Raw genomic sequence first — 18,859 nt, forward strand, 5'->3', positions numbered from 1 at the left:
GAAGTGAACAGGGGTTGCAGACTGAGGAACAACAGCAGGTGAACCATCTATTGCTGAAAACCTTATCTCTGCCTTTGCTACCTCTAGACTTGAATATTCCATCATTCTCCTGGCCGGCCTCCCTTCTTACACCCTCCGCAAACTTGCACTCATCCAAAACCCTGTTGCTCATTTCCTAACACCTCACAAATTAATGCCAGAGAATAACTTCAACAACTGTTTGGAGAAATTCCTGATCCGAGACTGAATCGCTTGCATTTCCACAGTGGGGAGAGGATAGGATGCTGAGAGTTAACGTGCATGAGCGTGTGTCTGCACACGCACAAGTGGAGAATTGTGATTGCAAAACATCAGCTAATTCTACCAATGATATATTTATGGTGTTTTGAGATTGTAAAACACCTAAAGATAATGAAACAAATCAATTTTATGTATCCCCTGACTGAAGGTACACAATTCATTCTACATTATGTTATCAGTGGGACAGTGGGAAATGTCCTCACCCCCTAAAGTGCTCATTCTTCATCATCGCAGGCAGTCCGTTAGAATCGAGGAAAACTTGCTTCCACTCTAAAAGTGAGTCCAATACGAGAACCACAATCTCTGTCACAGGTGGGACAGACAGTGGTTGAGGGAAGGGGTGGGTGAGACTGGTTTGCCGCACGCTCCTTCTGCTACCTGAGCTTGATTTCTGCATGCTCTTAGCAACGAGACTCGAGGTGCTCAACATCCTCCCGGATGCACTTCCTCCACTGAGGGTGGTCTTTGGCCAGGGACTCCCAGGTGTCGATGGTAATGTTGCATTTCATCAAGGACGCTTTGAGGGTGTCCTTGAAACGTTTCCTCCGTCCACCTTGGGCTCGTTTGCCGTGAAGGAGTTCCGAGCAGAGCGCTTGCTTTGGGAGTCTTGTGTCAGGCATGTGAACAATGTGGCCCGCCCAGTGGAGTTCATTAGTCAGGTGCTGACACCAGGAGATATGGTCAATATATTTAAATAGAAGCAGCAACCAGTTCACATCTCCCTGAACACACGGACAATATCACTGCCCATCGACACCAGAGGAATTACACCCAGCTATATGCTGTGTATTTGGATAGATATAATAGTCATAAAATGCCATAAATTAATATCCCAACTCAAAAATATTAAACACACATCTGTGAATAAAAATAATACAATACCACCATTAAATGGCGGAGGAGGCTTGAGGGGCCAGATGGCCTGCTCCTCCTATTTCTTATGTTCTTATGCCAGACCAAGTAAAACTGAATGAAGGATCATTTAATTCATCAATGATCACCCGCTCCACATTTCCCTGCTGAATATTCCCTACCTTGGGAATAATGGTTTGGGCCTACACTGTGAATAAATCTCACCAATGGTCGCTCCCAGTGCGGAGTCTCGGCCAACGGGAGCCCGTCTGGAACTGGGTTGTGGAGATCAGTGGGACTCACTGGATTTACTGGGCAGCTGTCTGTGTCACACCTGATGTGGAGAGATCATCGTAACACTCGGGAAATGCTCGATCCCAGAGCAAACCGCTGTTGTACTGGTGGGGGAGGAGGGACTGGGTATCATGTTTACCAAGGCAATGTCCTCCTACCCATTTTAATATTTCCCTCTAACCCTCCTATTAATATATTTATTATAGAGCATCAGAACCTGGGAACGTCTGTCATCACCATGGCTGAAGGTCCAAACATGGGGAGAAGATCCAACATCTTCAACAAGAATGAGAATGGACACAGCTAGGTTCACTTCACCACTCCCAGAGCAGGTACAGCACTGGTTATATACAGAGTAAAACTCCCTCTACACTGTCCCATCAAACACTCCCAGGCAGGTACAACACGGGTTAGATACAGAGTAAAGCTCCCTCTACACTGTCCCATCAAACACTCAGGCAGGTACACCACGCGTTGGATATAGAGGAAAGCTCCTTCTGCACTGTCCAACTAAACACTCCCAGGGGCAAATACAGCATGGGTTGGATACAGAGTAAAGCTCCCTCTGCACGGTCCAATTACCAGGACAGGTACATCAAGGGTTAGATACAGAGTAAAGCTCCCTCTACATTATCCCATCAAACACTCCCAGGACAGGTACAGGGGGTTAGATACAGAGTAAAGCTCCCTCTACACTGTCCCATCAAACACTCCCAGGGCAGGTACAGGGGGTTAGATACAGAGTAAAGCTCCCTCTACACTGTCCCATCAAACACTCCCAGGGCAGGTACAGCATGGGTTAGGTGCAGAGTAAAGCTCTCTCTACACTGTCCCATCAAACATTCCCAAACACATACAGCAGAGGTTACATGCTGAGTGAAGCTCCCTCTACAATGTCCCATGAAACAATCTCAGGACACCTACCACATGGGTTACAAACATAGTAAGGCTTCCTCTACACTAACCCATCAAATACTTCCAGTACATGTTCAACATGGGATAGATACAGAATAAAGCTCCCTCTACATTGTCCCATCAAACACTCCCTGTACAGGTACAACATGGGTTAAATACAGAATAATGCTCCCTCAAAAGTAGTAATCTCAAGATTGCTACCAGTGCCACATGCCACGTGCTAGTCAGAGTAGGAATCTCAGAAAAGCTCAGATGAATATGTGGCTTGAGGAGTGGTACAAAAGGGAGGGATTCAAATTCCTGGGACATTGGAACCGGTTCTGGAGGAGATGGGACCAGTACAAATTGGACGGTTTGCACCTGGGCAGGGCTGGAACCAATGTCACAGGGGAAGTGTTTGCTCATGCTGTTGGGGAGGAGTTAAATTAATATGGCAGGGGGATGGGAACCTATGCAGGGAGACAGAGAAGTGGAATGGGGGCAGAAGCAAAAGATAGATAGAAAGAAGAAAAGTAAAAGTGGAGGGCAGAGAAACCTAAGGCAAAAAGGGCCACATTACAGCAAAATTCTGAAGGGACAAAGTGTGTTTGAAAGACTAGCCTGAAGGCTCTGTGCCTCAATGCGAGGAGTATTCGGAATAAGGTGGACAAATTTACTGTGCAGATAGCAATTAACTGGTATGATGTAATTGGCATCACGGAGACATGGCTCCAGGGTGACCAAGGCTGGGAACTCAACATCCAAGGGTATTCAACATTTAGGAAGGGTAGACAGAAAGGAAAAGGAGGCAGGGTGGCATTGTTAAGTAAAGAGGAAATTAATGCAATAGTAAGAAAGGACATTTGCTTCGATGATGTGGAATCGGTATGGGTGGAGCTACGGAATACGGAAAGGCAGAAAACACTAGAGGGAATTGTGTACAGACCACCAAACAATAGTAGTGAGGTTGGGGACAGCTTCAAACAAGAAATTAGGGATGCATGCAATAAAGGTACAGCAGTTATCATGAGTGACATTAATCTACATATTGATTGGGCTAACAAACTGGTAGCAATGCGGTGGAGGAGGATTTCCTGGAGTGCATTAGGGATAGTTTTCGAGACCAATATGTCGAGGAACCAACGAGGGAGCTGACCATCCTAGACTGGGTGACATGTAATGAGAAGGGACTAATTAGCAATCTTGTGGGCGAGGCCCCTTGGGGAAGAGTGACCATAATATGGTAGAATTCTTCATTATGATGGAGAGTGACACACTTAATTCAGAAACTAAGGTCCTGAACTTAAGGAAAGGTAACTTTGATGGTTTGATGTGTGAATTGGCTCGAATAGTCTGGCACATGATACTTAAAGGGTTGACGGTAGATAAGCAATGGTAAACATTTAAAGATCACTGGATGAACTTCAGCAATTGTACATCCCTGTCTGGAGTAGAAATAAAACTGGGAAGGTGGCTCAACCGTGGCTAACAAAGGAAATTAAGGATAGTGTTAAATCCAAGATAGCGGCTTATAAATTGGCCAGAAAAAGCAGCAAACCTGAGGACTGGGAGAAATTTTGAATTCAGCAGAGGAGGACAAAGGGTATTATTAAGAGGGGGGAAATTGAGTATGAGAAGAATCTTGCTGGGAACATAAAAACTGACTGCAAAAGCTTATATAGATATGTGAAGAGAAAAAGATTAGTGACGACAAACGTAGGTCCCTTGCAGTCGGATTCAGGTGAATTTATAATGAGGAACAAAGAAATGGCAAACCAATTGAACAAATAATTCGGTTCTGTCTTCATGAAGGAAGACACAAATAACCTTCTGGAAGTACTAGGGGACAGAGTGCCAGTGAGAACTGAAGGATATCCATATTAGGTTGGACATTGTGTTAGGGAAATTGATCGGATTGAAGTCCGATAAATCCCCGGGGCCTGATAGTCTGCAACCCAGAGTACTTAAGGAAGTGGCCCTAGAAATAGTAGATTCATTGGTGATCATTTTCCAACAGTCTATCGACTTTGGATCAGTTCCTATGGACTGGAGGGTAGCTAATGTAACAACACTTTTTAAAAAGGAAGGGAGAGGGAAAGCTGGTAATTATAGACTGGTTAGCCTGACATCAGTAGTGGGGAAATTGTTGGAATCAATTATTCAAGATTAAATAGCAGCACATTTGGAACACAGTGACAGGATCGGTCCAAGTCAGCATGGATTTATGAAGGGGAAATCATGCTTGACAAATCTTCTGCAATTTTTTGAGGATGTAACTAGCAGAGTGGACAAGGAGAACCAGTGGAAGTCATGTATTTGGCCTTTCAAAAGGTTTTTGACAAGGTCCCACACAAGAGATTGGTGTGCAAAATTAAAGCACATGGTATTGGGGGTAATATACTGACGTGGATAGAGAACTGGTTGGCAGACAGGAAGCAGAGAGTCGGGATAAACGGGTCCCTTTCTAAATGGCAGGCAGTGACCAGTGGAGTGCCGCAGGGCTCAATGCTGGGATCCCAGCTCTTTACAACATACATCAATGATTTGGATGAAGGAATTGAATGTAATATCTCCAAGTTTGCAGATGACACTAAAGTGGGTGGCAGTGTGAGCGGTGAGCGGGACGCTAAAAGACTGCAGGTTGACTTGGACAGGTTAGGTAAGTGGGCCAATGCATGGCAGATGCAGTATAATGTGGATAAATGTGAGGTTATCCACTTTGGGGGCAAAAACGCGATGACAATATTATTTGAATGGTGGCAGATTAGGAAAAGGGGAGGTGCAACGAGACCTGGGTGTCATGGTTCATCACTCATTGAAAGTTGGCATGCAGGTTCAGCAGGTGGTGAAGAAGACAAATGGAATGTTGGCCTTCATAGGTAGGGGATTTGAGTATAGGAGCAGTTATACAGGGCCTTGATGAGGCCTCACCTGGAATATTGTGTTCAGCTTTGGTCTCCTAATCTGAGGAAGGACATTCTTGCTATTGAGGGAGTGCAGCGAAGATTCACCAGACTGATTCCCGGGATGGCAGGACTGACAAATGAGGAGAGACTGAATCACCTGGGCCTTTATACATTGGAATTTAGAAGGATGAGAGGGGATCTCATAGAAACATAAAGATTCTGACAGGACAGGATAGATGCGGGAAGAATGTTCCCAATGTTGGGGAAGTCCAGAACCAGGGGACACAGTCTTAGGATAAGGGGTAGGCCATTTAGGACTGAGATGAGGAGAAACTTCTTCACTCATTGAGTTGTTAACCTGTGGAATTCCCTGCCGCAGACAGTTGTTGATGCCAGTTCATTGGATATATTCAAGAGGGAGTTAGATATGGCCCTTGCGGCTAAAGGGATCAAGGGGTATGGAGAGAAAGCAGGAAAGGGATACTGAGGGAGTGATCAGCCATGATCTTATTGAATGGTGGTGCAGGCTCGAAGGGCCGAATGGCCTACTCCTGCACCGATTTTCAATATTTCTATGAATGAGAGGTGATCTAATAGAAACATATAAGATTATGACAGGGCTTGACAAGGTGGATGCAGAGAAGATGTTTCCACTGATGGGGGAGACTATAACTAGATGGCTTGATCTTAGAATAAGGGGCCGCCCATTTAGAACTGAGATGACGAGAAATTTCTGCTCTCAAAGGGTTGTGAATCTGTGGAATTCGTTGCCTCAGAGAGCTGTGGAAGTTAGGACATTAAGAAACTGTCTATTTCTGTCTTAAATTTATTTAAACGATAAGTGGTTAAGGGGTTATGGGGAGCGGGCAGGGAAGTGGAGCTGAGTCCATGATCGGATCAGCCATGATCTTATTGAACGGAGGAGCAGGATCAAGGGGCCTTATGGCCTACTCCTGCTCCTATTTCTTCTGTTCTTCTTTATTGAAAATATACAGGAATGTTTCCTGACTCAACATGTTAATGAAGTAACTTGGGAAAATTATATATTGGATGTGGTGTTTAGTAGTGAGCCTGACTTTCTATCAGGTCTCCGTGTGGGGGAACATCTGGGCAACAGTAATCACATTGTAGGGTCCCAATTGGCCAGGAGAACCAAAGTGACTGAGAACCTGCAACTCGCACCGCATTTCAGAAGGGCAAACTTCTCCAAAATGGCAGACGACTTGCAACAGGTAAATTGGCCAACCCTACTCGGTGGTGATGTGACCGATGTTGAATATAAATGGAACGTATTTCAGAATTAAAATGTGGAAAACTAACGAAGCCAAAATCTAAAGGTGCAAATGTGGTAAGAAAAAGCCAAGGTGGCTGACTGGCTCTGGGCAAAGACAAATAACATGTAAACAGAAATGTCTCTATAAATTAAAGAAATTTAACACACAAATAAATAGCGTTGAATACAAAGAAAACGGAAGCGGCTATTCGATCAGCAAAAAGGTTATTTGGAAAAAAGAATTGTAGGCAACTGTGGCAGTCATGGGAAGAGCCTTTTTTATTTATGTAAAGAGTCAGAGAACTATCAAAGACTGTGTTGGGCCACTGAAGGGTGTTCAAGGACAGGTTACAAAGGACTCACTGAGTATGGCAGAAATATTAATGAGCACTTTGATGAGTCTTCACCCTTGAAGATCATGCAAAAATATTAGAATTTAATAACACTAGTTTTCCTCAGTAACATTAATATAGATAAGAATATTGCTTTAGAAAAAAAGTAAGAACTTAAAAATACATAGAGTAGCCAGCCGAAGGTCCTCCGGGACATGGGACATGTGCTGTGTGAGGGTTCTCCGGGAGATGGGACATGTGCTGTGTGAGGGTCCTCCGGGAGATAGGACATGTGCTGTGTGAGCCCCTCCGGGAGATGGGACTTGTGTTGTGTGAGGTTCCTCCGGGAGATGGGACATGTGCTGTGTGAGTCCCTCCGGGAGATGGGACATGTGCTGTGTGAGGGTCCTCCGGGAGATGGGACATGTGCTGTGTGAGGATCATCCGGGAGATGGGACATGTGCTGTGTGAGGGTCCTCCAGGAGATGGGACATGTGCTGTGTGATGGTCCTCCAGGAGATGGGACATGTGTTGTGTGAGGGTCCTCCAGGAAATGGGACATGGGTGTGTGATGGTCCTCCGGGAGATGGGACTTGTGTTGTGTGAGGGTCCTCCGGGAGATAGGACATGTGCTGTGTGAGGGTCATCCGGGAGATGGGACATGTGCTGTGTGAGGGCCTCCGGGAGATGGGACATGTGCTGTGTGAGGGTCCTCCGGGAGATGGGACATGTGCTGTGTGAGGGTCCTCCGGGAGATGGGACATGTGCTGTGTGAGGGTCCTCCGGGAGATGGGACATGTGCTGTGTGAGGGTCCTCCGGGAGATGGGACATGTGCTGTGTGAGGGTCCTCCGGGAGATGGGACATGTGCTGTGTGAGGGTCCTCCGGGAGATAGGACATGTGCTGTGTGAGGGTCCTCCGGGAGATGGGACTTGTGTTATGTGAGGGTCCTCCGGGAGATAGGACATGTGGTGTGTGAGGGTCCTCCGGGAGATGGGACTTGTGTTGTGTGAGGGTCCTCCGGGAGATAGGACATGTGCTGTGTGAGGGTCCTCCGGGAGATGGGACATGTGCTGTGTGATGGTCCTCCGGGAGATGGGACTTGTGTTGTGTGAGGGTCCTCCGGGAGATGGGACTTGTGTTGTGTGAGGGTCCTCCGGGAGATGGGACTTGTGTTGTGTGAGGGTCCTCCGGGAGATGGGACATGTGCTGTGTGAGCCCCTCCGGGAGATGGGACATGTGCTATGTGAGGGTCCTCCGGGAGATGCGACATGTGCTGTGTGAGGGTCCTCCGGGAGATGGGATATGTGCTGTGTGAGCCCCTCCGGGAGATGGGACATGTGCTGTGTGAGGATCCTCCGGGAGATGGGACATGTGCAGTGTGAGCCCCTCCGGGAGATGGGACATGTGCTGTGTGAGGATCCTCCGGGAGATGGGACATGTGCTGTGTGAGAATCCTCCGGGAGATGGGACATGTGCTGTGTGAGGATCCTCCGGGAGATGGGACATGTGCTGTGTGAGGGTCCTCCGGGAGATGGAACATGTGCCGTGTGAGGATCCTCCGGGAGATGGGACATGTGCTGTGTGAGGGTCCTCCGGGAGATGGGACATGTGCTGTGTGAGGGTCCTCCGGGAGATGGGACATGTGCTGTGTGAGGGTCCTCCGGGAGATGGAACATGTGCTGTGTGAGGATCCTCCGGGAGATGGGACATGTGCTGTGTGAGGGTCCTCCGGGAGATGGGACATGTGCTGTGTTAGGGTCCTCCGGGAGATGGGACATGTGCTGTGTGAGGGTCCTCCGGGAGATGGGACATGTGCTGTGTGAGGGTCCTCCGGGAGTTGGGACATGTGCTGTGTGAGGGTCCTCCGGGAGATGGGACATGTGCTGTGTGAGGATCATCCGGGAGATGGGACATGTGCTGTGTGAGGGCCCTCCGGGAGAAGGGGCATGTGCTGTGTGAGGGTCCTCCGGGAGATGGGACATGTGCTGTGTGAGGATCATCCGGGAGATGGGACATGTGCTGTGTGAGGGCCCTCCGGGAGAAGGGACATGTGCTGTGTGAGGGTCCTCTGGGAGATGGGACATGTGCTGTGTGAGCCCCTCCGGGAGATGGGACATGCGCTGTGTGAGTGTCCTCCGGGAGATGGAACATGTGCTGTGTGAGGGTCCTCCGGGAGATGGGACATGTCCTATGTGAGGGTCCTCCGGGAGATGGGACATGTGCTGTGTGTGGGTCCTCCGCGAGATGGGAAATGTGCTGTGTGAGTGTCCTCCGGGAGATGGGAGATGTGCTGTGTGATCCCCTCCGGGAGATGGGACATGTGCTGTGTGAGGGTACTCCGGGAGATGGAACATGTGCTGTGTGAGGGTCCTCCGGGAGATGGGACATGTGCTGTGTGAGGGTCCTCCGGGAGATGGGACATGTGCTGTGTGAGGGTCCTCCGGGAGATGGAACTTGTGCTGTGTGAGGGTCCTCCGGGAGATGGGACATGTGCTGTGTGAGGGTCCTCCGGGAGATGGGACATGTGCTGTGTGAGCCCCTCCGGGAGATGGGACATGTGCTGTGGTAAACGCTCCGGGAGATGGGACATGTGCTGTGTGAGGGTCCTCCGGGAAATGGGACATGTGCTGTGTGAGGGTCCTCCGGGAGATGGGACATGTGCTGTGTGAGGGTCCTCCGGGAGATGGGACAAGTGCTGTGTGAGGGTCCTCCGGGAGATGGGACATGTGCTTTGTGAGGGTCCTCCGGGAGATGGGACATGTGTTGTGTGAGGGTCCTCCGGGAGATGGGACATGTAATGTGTGAGGGTCCTCCGGGAGATGGGACATGCGCTGTGTGAGCCCCTCCGGGAGATGGGACATGTGCTGTGTGAGGGTCCTCCGGGAGATGGGACATGTGCTGTGTGAGGGTCCTCCAGGAGGTGGGACATGTGCTGTGTGAGGATCCTCCGTGAGATAGGACATGTGCTGTGTGAGGATTCTCCGGGAGATGGGACATGTGCTGTGTGAGGGTCCTCCGGGAGATGGGACATGTGCTGTGTGAGGGTCCTCCGGGAGATGGGACATGTGCTGTGTGAGGGTCCTTGGGGAGATGGGACATGTGCTGTGTGAGGGTCCTCCGGGAGATGGGACATGTGCTGTGTGAGGGTCCTCCGGAAGATGGGGATGTGCTGTGTGAGCCCCTCCGGGAGATGGTACATGTGCTGTGTGAGCCCCTCCGGGAGATGGGACATGTGCTGAGTGAGGGTCCTCCGGGAGATGGGACATGTGCTGTGTGAGGGTTCTCCAGGAGATGGGACATGTGCTGTGTGAGACCCTCCAGGAGATGGGACATGTGCTGTGTGAGCCCCTCCAGGAGATGGGACATGTGCTGTGTGAGGGCCCTCCGGGAGATGGGACATGTGTTGTGTGAGGGTCCTCCAGGAGATGGGACATGTGCTGTGTGAGGGTCCTCCGGGAGATGGGACATGTGCTTTGTGAGGGTCCTCCGGGAGATGGGACATGTGCTGTGTGAGCCCCTCCGGGTGATGGGACATGTGCTGAGTGAGGGTCCTCCGGGAGATGGGACATGTGCTGAGTGAGGGTCCTCCGGGAGATGGGACATGTGCTGAGTGAGTGTCCTCCGGGAGATGGGACATGTGCTGTGTGAGGGTCCTCCGGGAGATGGGACATGTGCTGTGTGAGCCCCTCCGGGAGATGGGACATGTGCTGTGTGAGGGTCCTCCGGGAGGTGGGACATGTGCTGTGTGAGGGTCCTCCGGGAGATGGGACATGTGCTGTGTGAGCCCCTCCGGGAGATGGGACATGTGCTGTGTGAGCCCCTCCGGGAGATGGGACATGTGCTGTGTGAGGGTCCTCCGGGAGATGGGACATGTGCTGTGTGATGGTCCTCCAGGAGATGGGACATGTGCTGTGTGAGGGTCCTCCGGGAGATGGAACATGTGCTGTGTGAGCCCCTCCGGGAGATGGGACATGTGCTGTGTGAGCCCCTGTGGGAGATGGGACATGTGCTGTGTGAGGGTCCTCCGGGAGATGGGACATGTGCTGTGTGAGGGTCCTCCGGGAGATGGGACATGTGCTGTGTGAGCCCCTCCGGGAGATGGGACATGTGCTGTGTGAGCCCCTGGCCTGTATGTTTAATAGCTCACTGCACTCTGGAATGGGCCTTACAGATAGGAAGGAGGCTAAAGTAGTCCCCATTTTTAAAACAATGTGACAAGGCAGACCTGGGTAACTATAGGCCCATCAGTTTAATATCAGTAATAGGTAAGATGCTGGAAAGAATCATCAGCGATGCAATATATGAATACTTGTATAGGGAGGGACATATTAGGGAAAGCCATCATGGCTTCATAAAGAGTTCATGTCTCACAACTCTAATTGTATTTTTTGAAGAAGTTACAATGTTGGTGGATGAGGGAAGCCCAGTAGACATTGTCTGCTTAGATTTCCAAAAACCTTTTGATAAGGTATCGCACAAGAGGCTTCTCTAAGATCGGAGTCTCTGGTATTAGTGAAATATATTGAAGTGGATACAGAACTGGCCGGCAGGATGTCGGTAAAGAGCAGTTTTTGATGGTTTTGGATCTGTTTGGAGAGCAGTCACCAGTGGTGTCCTGCAGGGATCAGTGTTGGGACCATTGCTTTTCCCTATTTTTATTAATGATCTGGATTTTGGGGTTGGGGCACAATTTTGAAATGCTACCAAGATCTGTGCGAGTGCTCGAACTGTAGAAGTGGCTCGTCTGATTCAGGCAGATGTTGAAGTGTTGGGACACTGGCCTCATGACTGTGTTGTAGGTATTAGGCACCCTCGGGCAACGGCACCTGTAGGATAAGGTTAGAATTAAATATGAAACATGTAACTTGTACCATAAAATGGTAACCAGTGAAGCCTCAAGGGATTTCTGTTAGCTGAAATAGACTGCATTCCTGGAGACTGATACTTGTTGTTTCCCACACACAGGACCAGCATGCAAGCTCTGCAGGTGTCTCTAATCAGCAAGGCCTCAGGACCAAATGTTCTCGTAACAATACGCCTCTGTAGCAGGATGGGGATAAGGAGGCTACCCAATTCCAGCATCCAAGGACAGTAAGATAAGAGAAGCCCAGGCCATGTTACAAGACACATGAGTCATCCCTGGCAACACACCCCTTCGCAACACATCTCTTGGCAACACATGAGCCACTTTACGTTTAGAGACTAACGCTATTGGTCTAATGTAACTGTATTAAACTGTTGTATGTAACTGTAGTAAACTGTTGTAAAACCTATAAAGGTCCATGAAACCCTTTGTTCAGCGGAGAGAAGCCTGGACTCAGTCTTGTGATTTCCTCCCCGCTGGTGTAAATAAAGGCCGCACTGGCGTTGGAACCGGCTCTGAGTGTTGAGTGATTCTTCTGATAAAAACTAACACTAACAACTGGAAAATTATGTATAACTTAGATAAGTTCAGTGTTATGCATGTGGGCAGGGCAAATGCTCAACATTCATACACCCTCCAGGGAAAGGCATTAAAGATGGTGGAGATTTAGACATTCTAATGAATACACCTGAAAGGTACACGGTATAGACAAACATCCCACTTAATTATCTCTCCAGTCATTCATTATCACACTTTCCTATCTCCATAACTCAAGGCCAGCATACCTTAATGTCTAACTGTGTTTTTTATATAAAGCATATTGCATCAGTATTGTCCCTTACAAAATTCATTAAAGGGGAAAATAAAACAAACGTTTGGTCCCATATACTAGTCACGTATATGTCCAAAAATACGCTCCAACATCCATTAGTAAGGGTTCCATTATTTTTCTATCTAAGAGACAATTATACCCCTTGACCACCGAGCTGATTAGTGAGACAAGCAGGGAGTGCAGTTTATTTTCCGCCTAAAGTGATTCAGCCTATCCCGCTTTCTACTGCGTAATACAGCGACATCAAGTTGTACTGTCAGTCTCGGATTGGTCTTTGTCTGTTTAAAATGGTTGTGCTGTCAGTGCTGCTTCAATCGGTGTGTGTTTAAAAATGCAACGTGCTATCTGCAGTGGTAATGTGCTTAAATCGTTGGATTTGGAATTTAATGGAATTGTTCCCGAGTAGGTTAGAGCCCTACTCGTAGTGTATCAGTAGGTGGAGACATTTGCTCGTAATCCTCTCTGATTGGAGTTCATTTGAGCTGCAATTCTTCTGAATTATTTTGCTGTAACTTTTAGGCCACCTGTTACGTCTCACTCCCCCAATCATCCACTCGTGTGAGTCCAGAGGATTGGGACATTTTTAAAATCCAACCAAGAACTACTAAAAATATGATTAAAAGTGGATAGATTATGAATGTTAACTTACACGAAATATAAAATTAGATAGTAAGAGTTTTTACAGGTGTATAAAAAGGAAAAGAGTGGCTAAAGTAAATGTTGGTCTCCTGGAGGATGAGAATGGGGATTTAATAATGGAGAACAGGGAAATGGCAGAGACTTTGAACAAATATTTTGTATCAGTTCTCACGGTAGAAGTGACAAAAAAACATCCCAAGAGTGGATTATCCATGGGCTATAGGGAGGGAGGCACTTAATACTATCATTATCACGAATGAAGTAATCAGAGGTAAAATAATGGGACTAAAAGCGGACAAGTCCCCTGAATCTGATGGCTTATATCCTAGGGTCTTAAGAGAAAAGGCAGCAGAGATACTGGATGGTTTGGTTGTAATCTACCAAAATTCCCTCGATTCTGGGTTCGTCCCAGAGGATTGGAATACCACAAACGTAAAGCCCCTATTTAAATAAAAAGGCAGACGCAAAGCAGGAAACTATAAACCAGTTAGACTAACATCTGTCGTTGGGAAAAAGCTGAAGTCCATTATTAAGGAAGCAGTAGCAGGACATTTGATAAAACATGATTGAATCAAGCAGAGTCAACATTGTTTTATGAAAGGGAAGTCATGTTTGACAAATATCCTGCAAATCTTTGACGATATATCGAGCAGAGTGGGTAAGGGGGAACAAGTGGATGTGGTGCATTTGGATTTCCAGAAGGCATTCTATAAAATGCCACATAAGGGATTACTGCACAAGATAAACGCTCATGGGGTTGGCGGTAATATATTAGCATGGACAGAGGATTGGCTTACGAACAGAAATCAGAGTGTCAGGATAAACGGGTCATTTTCCGGATGGGAAATAGTGACTAATGAGGTGCCGCAGAGATTTGTGCTGGGTCCTCAACTATTTAAAATCTATATTAATTACTTGGATGAAGGGACCGAGTGTAAAGTAGCCAAGTTTGCAGATGAAACAAAGATGGGTGGGAAAGCAAATCGTGTGCAGCACAAAAAATATCTTCAAAGGGATATAGACAGGCTAAGTGACTGGGCAATAATTAGGCAGATTGATTATAATGTGGGAACATGTGAGGTTATCAACTTTGGCAGAAATAATAGAAAAGCAAATATTGGTCCTGAAATTCCGGCTTCCCCGCTTCTGTACGGAGTTCCTATGGACCCGGGAAGGCATCGGAAATGCCGGTTTTCAGTGTGCAAGTTTCTGACTTGTTAGATGGCCGTATCTCTGGAGCAAGGACACTTGTGGGTGGAAATTTCCGATATTTATTCTTAGTAATGTCCTCAAAAAGCTTGCGCCTGAAAAAGCAGGCGCATAGCCGACTTTTACAGGCGCAAGTATTTTAAAAAAACACAAAAACATATAAAAATAAAGTTATTAAAACATTTTATAATTAAAAGCCCTCCCCACAACGGTAAGTTTGTTAAAGAAAATGTTAAAAAATCGTGAATTTTTTAAAGATATTATTAACTTTAATTTAAATGGAAGTATTGTAATTATTTTTGTAATAAGTGTTTTAGCTGTTTGGGGCTGTGTTTTTATTGTTTCAGGCTCTATCACAATCATAGTAACAGGAGCATAGGATCCTGCGGAACTCCTATTACTATGATATCTCACCTGATTGGCTGCCCAAAGCCATGTGACTCCAGCTCTAGGCCGTGCACACGCTGCGAAGCACAGTCGAAGGAGTCCTCAAGAAAGTCGAACGTGGTCAACAGCTTAATGTAGATGCGTATTTTTTCACAAAAATTCCATGGGAAGGCCAAAACGGCATTTCATGGCCCACAATTTAACTGGAGAAACGTTGCAACGTGATGCAATAAAGGGAGACCTGGGGGTCCTTATGCATTAAACACAAAAACGTTATTATTCAGTTACAGTAAGTAATCAGGAAGGCATATAGCTTGTTGGTATTGATTGCAAGGGAGATAGAGTATAAAAACAATGAAGTCCTGCTAGAACTGTACAGGCCACCACGTGGAGTACTGCGTATAGTTTTGTTCTCCGTATTTAAGGAAGGTTATACTTGCATTGGAGGCTGCTCAGAGAAGGTTCACGAGGTTCATTCCGGAGATGAGGGCGTTGATTTGAGGATAGGTTTGGTAGATTGGCCCTATACACATTGGAGTTCTGAAGAATGCGAGGTGATCTGATTGAAACGTATAAGATCGTTAGGGAGCTCGACTAGGTGGATGCAGAGAGGATATTTCCACTCATAGGAGAAAATAAAACAAGGGGATATAGTCTTAAAATAATGTGCCGCCGATTTAAAACTGAGATGAGGAAACATTTCATCTCTCTGAGTTTTGTTAAACAATGCCCCAGAGCGCTGTGGAGGCTTGGTCTGAATATATTTAAAGCGGAAATAGAAAGCTTTTTGAACAATAATTGGGTAAAGGGTTATGGAGTGCAGACAGGGAAGTGGAGCTGATTCCATTATCAGATCAGCCATCATCTTATTGAATAGCAGAGCAGGGCCAAATAGCCTACTCCTGCTCCTATTTCTTATGTTCTTATGTTCCAAATACAACACATCTTCTGGCAACGGCAGTGGGATATGGCTCAATGGATAAGGCATCTGACTTTGGTGCTAACCAATATCCTGTCGGGGCCGTATAACTCACCGGGTAGTACCTTTTCTATTCTGCTGTGAAACTGTCTCAAAACTGGCCATTTCTGATACTCCCTCACCTGAAGTATTGGAAGGGCTTTTGCTTACAGAAGCTGATTGTAGACTTTGAACTTTGTCGACCTGGATGCTCGGGCCATACAAGTGGTGAACTGGACTTTGTCGCAGGGTATATATGTTTGGATGCAAAAAACAGGAAACCGAAGGGCAGATCACATGTAGGCCTCAGACGAGGTGGCCGTGTGGTTAAGTCGATGTACTACTAATCCCTTATACTCTGCACGTGTTGGTTCGGATCCCATTCTCGTAGTTTTTTTGTGGAATGTTTCATGCCTCTGTTTTTTTCATTGTACTTTTACCATGAAGCTCATGTCCAAATTCATATTTTTCTACCAAGAATGTTGCACTCAACTCATGAAATTTCTCAAATTAATAACCGAGCCTCGATGGCTTTTAGATAAATGTAAATATAAACTTATGAATTTGCTCCATTTTCCCCACATTTTCCGAAATCTCAGAGCTTCACGTGAGCAACTAAAGAAAACTAATCAACTGAGTAAAGTTAAATGTTTCCCCGTGTATGCGGCGCTGTGTCGACTTGGCGTCTGACACCCGTGTTCCATTCAGCACGCAGGAACTCGCCTGAATTTGGATATATTTTAATTCAGCGTCAATCTCAAAATAATCTTGAAAAATCCTCTGCACTGTATTTTAGTCAGTGCCCATTCTCTAGTGCTGAAAGGTAGTAAGGAGCTGGCCTTTGAATTAGTATCATGTGTGCCGAATGCATACGATTATTTAGGATATACAGAGCAGGAGCAGGCCATTCGACCCAACCAATCGATTCCCACCTTTATGATCCACTGGACATCCTCTCATCAGAATAACACTATATTCCTTTTTCGTATATATACTAATCTAACTGTCCCTTAAATGATTATATCCTACTTACTTCAACAAATCCCTGTGATAGTGAGTTCCACATTCTCAATCTCTGATAAATAAGTTTCTTGTGAATTCTTTATTGGATTTGTTGGTAACGATCTTATATGATATCCTCCAGTGACGGTTCTCCCCACATGTGGAAACTCTCTTTCTGTGCATTTAACCTATCAAACCCTTTCACGTCGAGCAGACCTCTATTAGGTCACCCTCAGACTTCACTTTTCAAGCGAAAAGAGACGCGGCCTGTTCATCCTTTGCTGATATATATCCTCGCATTTCATGTATACTCCTTGTAAATCCTCTCTTTATCCTCTTCAGTTCCATTATATCAATTTTGTAAATAATATGGCGACCAGATTCGCACACAGTACGCCCAATGTAGTCTATCTGTAGAGGATTCTGTAATGACTGGGAATCAAACCGGCGTCGCCAGCCTGTCTGATCAGAGTAAAAGGCTTCATTCGATGAGGTAGTTTATAGCATTCAGGAAGGCATTTTGCTTGCAGAATCTGATTCTGCATTTTGAACTTTGTGAATCTGGGTGCAGGGGCAGGACTTTTAAAGTGAGCGGGACATTCTAGCAAAGTATTTCTGGTCGGAGATTAACAGTACCAGATTGAAGAGCTGAGTTGTCTCAGACAGTAGACGAAATGTTAAGGCGATGGCCGCCTAAACCATTGTGCTCATTTATTGTGGTAAACTTTTGATGCTGATGAATCATCTCAGAATTTGACTGAAACTTACATACAATAGGCTTTGAATCCAAATCTCTATAAAACCACTGGTCTCTGCCCCAGCATTGTTCACGTCATGTTAAAATGTACACTGACTATTGGAATTCTTCACTTCTTGAATGAAGGAGGAACAGAGATCCGGATGGGAGATGGAACTTTTCCTCACTTCTTCCTTCAGATCATTCTTCTGGAGTGAACTGACAAAGATGTTTTAAGAAATGACATTCAAAGAGAAAAGAGGCTGGAATTATATCCGAACTGTGCTGATCTCTGTTTTAAATTGGTGGCCACTTATTCGAAGATCATGCCCTCTAATTCTAGTCTCTCCCATCAGTGGAAAGATCCTCTCTGCATTCACTTTGACAAGCTCCCTCATATCTTATACTCTTCAATATGATCACCTCTCATTCTTTGTGAATTCCAAAGAGTTAAGGCCCGGCCAGCTCAAACTTTCCTCATAAGTCAACCCCCTCATCTCCGGAATCAATCCAGTGATGTTTCTCTGAACTGCCTCCAAAGCAAGTATATTCTTTCATTAATATGGAAAACAAAACTGCACGCAGTATTCCTAGTGTGGCCTCACCAATAACTTACATAGCTGTCGCAAGACTTCCCTGCTTTTATACTCCATCCCCTTTGCAATAAAGGCCAAGATACCATTGGCCTACCTGATCACTTGCTGTACTTGCATACTATTCTTTTGTGTTTCATGCAAGAACCCTCGGGTCCCGCTGTATTGCATCACTTTGCAATCTTTCTCCAATTAAATAATAATTTGCTCTTGCATTTTCTGCAAAAGTGCATGATCTCACACTTTCAAACATTATACTCTATCTGCCAAATGTTTGCCCACTCACTTAGCCTGCCTTTGTCCTTTTGCAGGTTTTTTGTGTCCTCCTCACACATTGCTTTTCCTCCCATCGTTTTATCGTCAGCAAACTTGGCTACATTACACTCAGTTCATTCTTCCCTGTCGCTAATATAGATTGTAAATAGTTGCAATCTTCTGATAACATCGCGGAGACAATCGAAGTCAGACGCCTTATGCATTAGGCCACACGGCCGCTGCCGTCGGCACAAAATTTGTTGTTTTTTATATTAAGAGCAAATTTGGGACAAGGGTGATGTCAAGGAGTGGATTTAGGAAAATATGAGCATATTTCGAGTAATGAACAGATGCGCTGCGATATGGATGCGCACGGACACAGGCAACGTCAATGTAGCTTGAAACTCAACAGTTTAACAATTCGGTTATCGCAGCTGAAATCACACTCCTTTTAAAATATACAGGATGATCCGGATAATGAGAAAATACATCTTATAGGGGCAATTGATGAAACGGAAATGACAACCATC

Source organism: Pristiophorus japonicus, unplaced genomic scaffold, assembly GCF_044704955.1.
Source record: "Pristiophorus japonicus isolate sPriJap1 unplaced genomic scaffold, sPriJap1.hap1 HAP1_SCAFFOLD_61, whole genome shotgun sequence".
Lineage (NCBI taxonomy): Eukaryota > Metazoa > Chordata > Chondrichthyes > Pristiophoridae > Pristiophorus > Pristiophorus japonicus.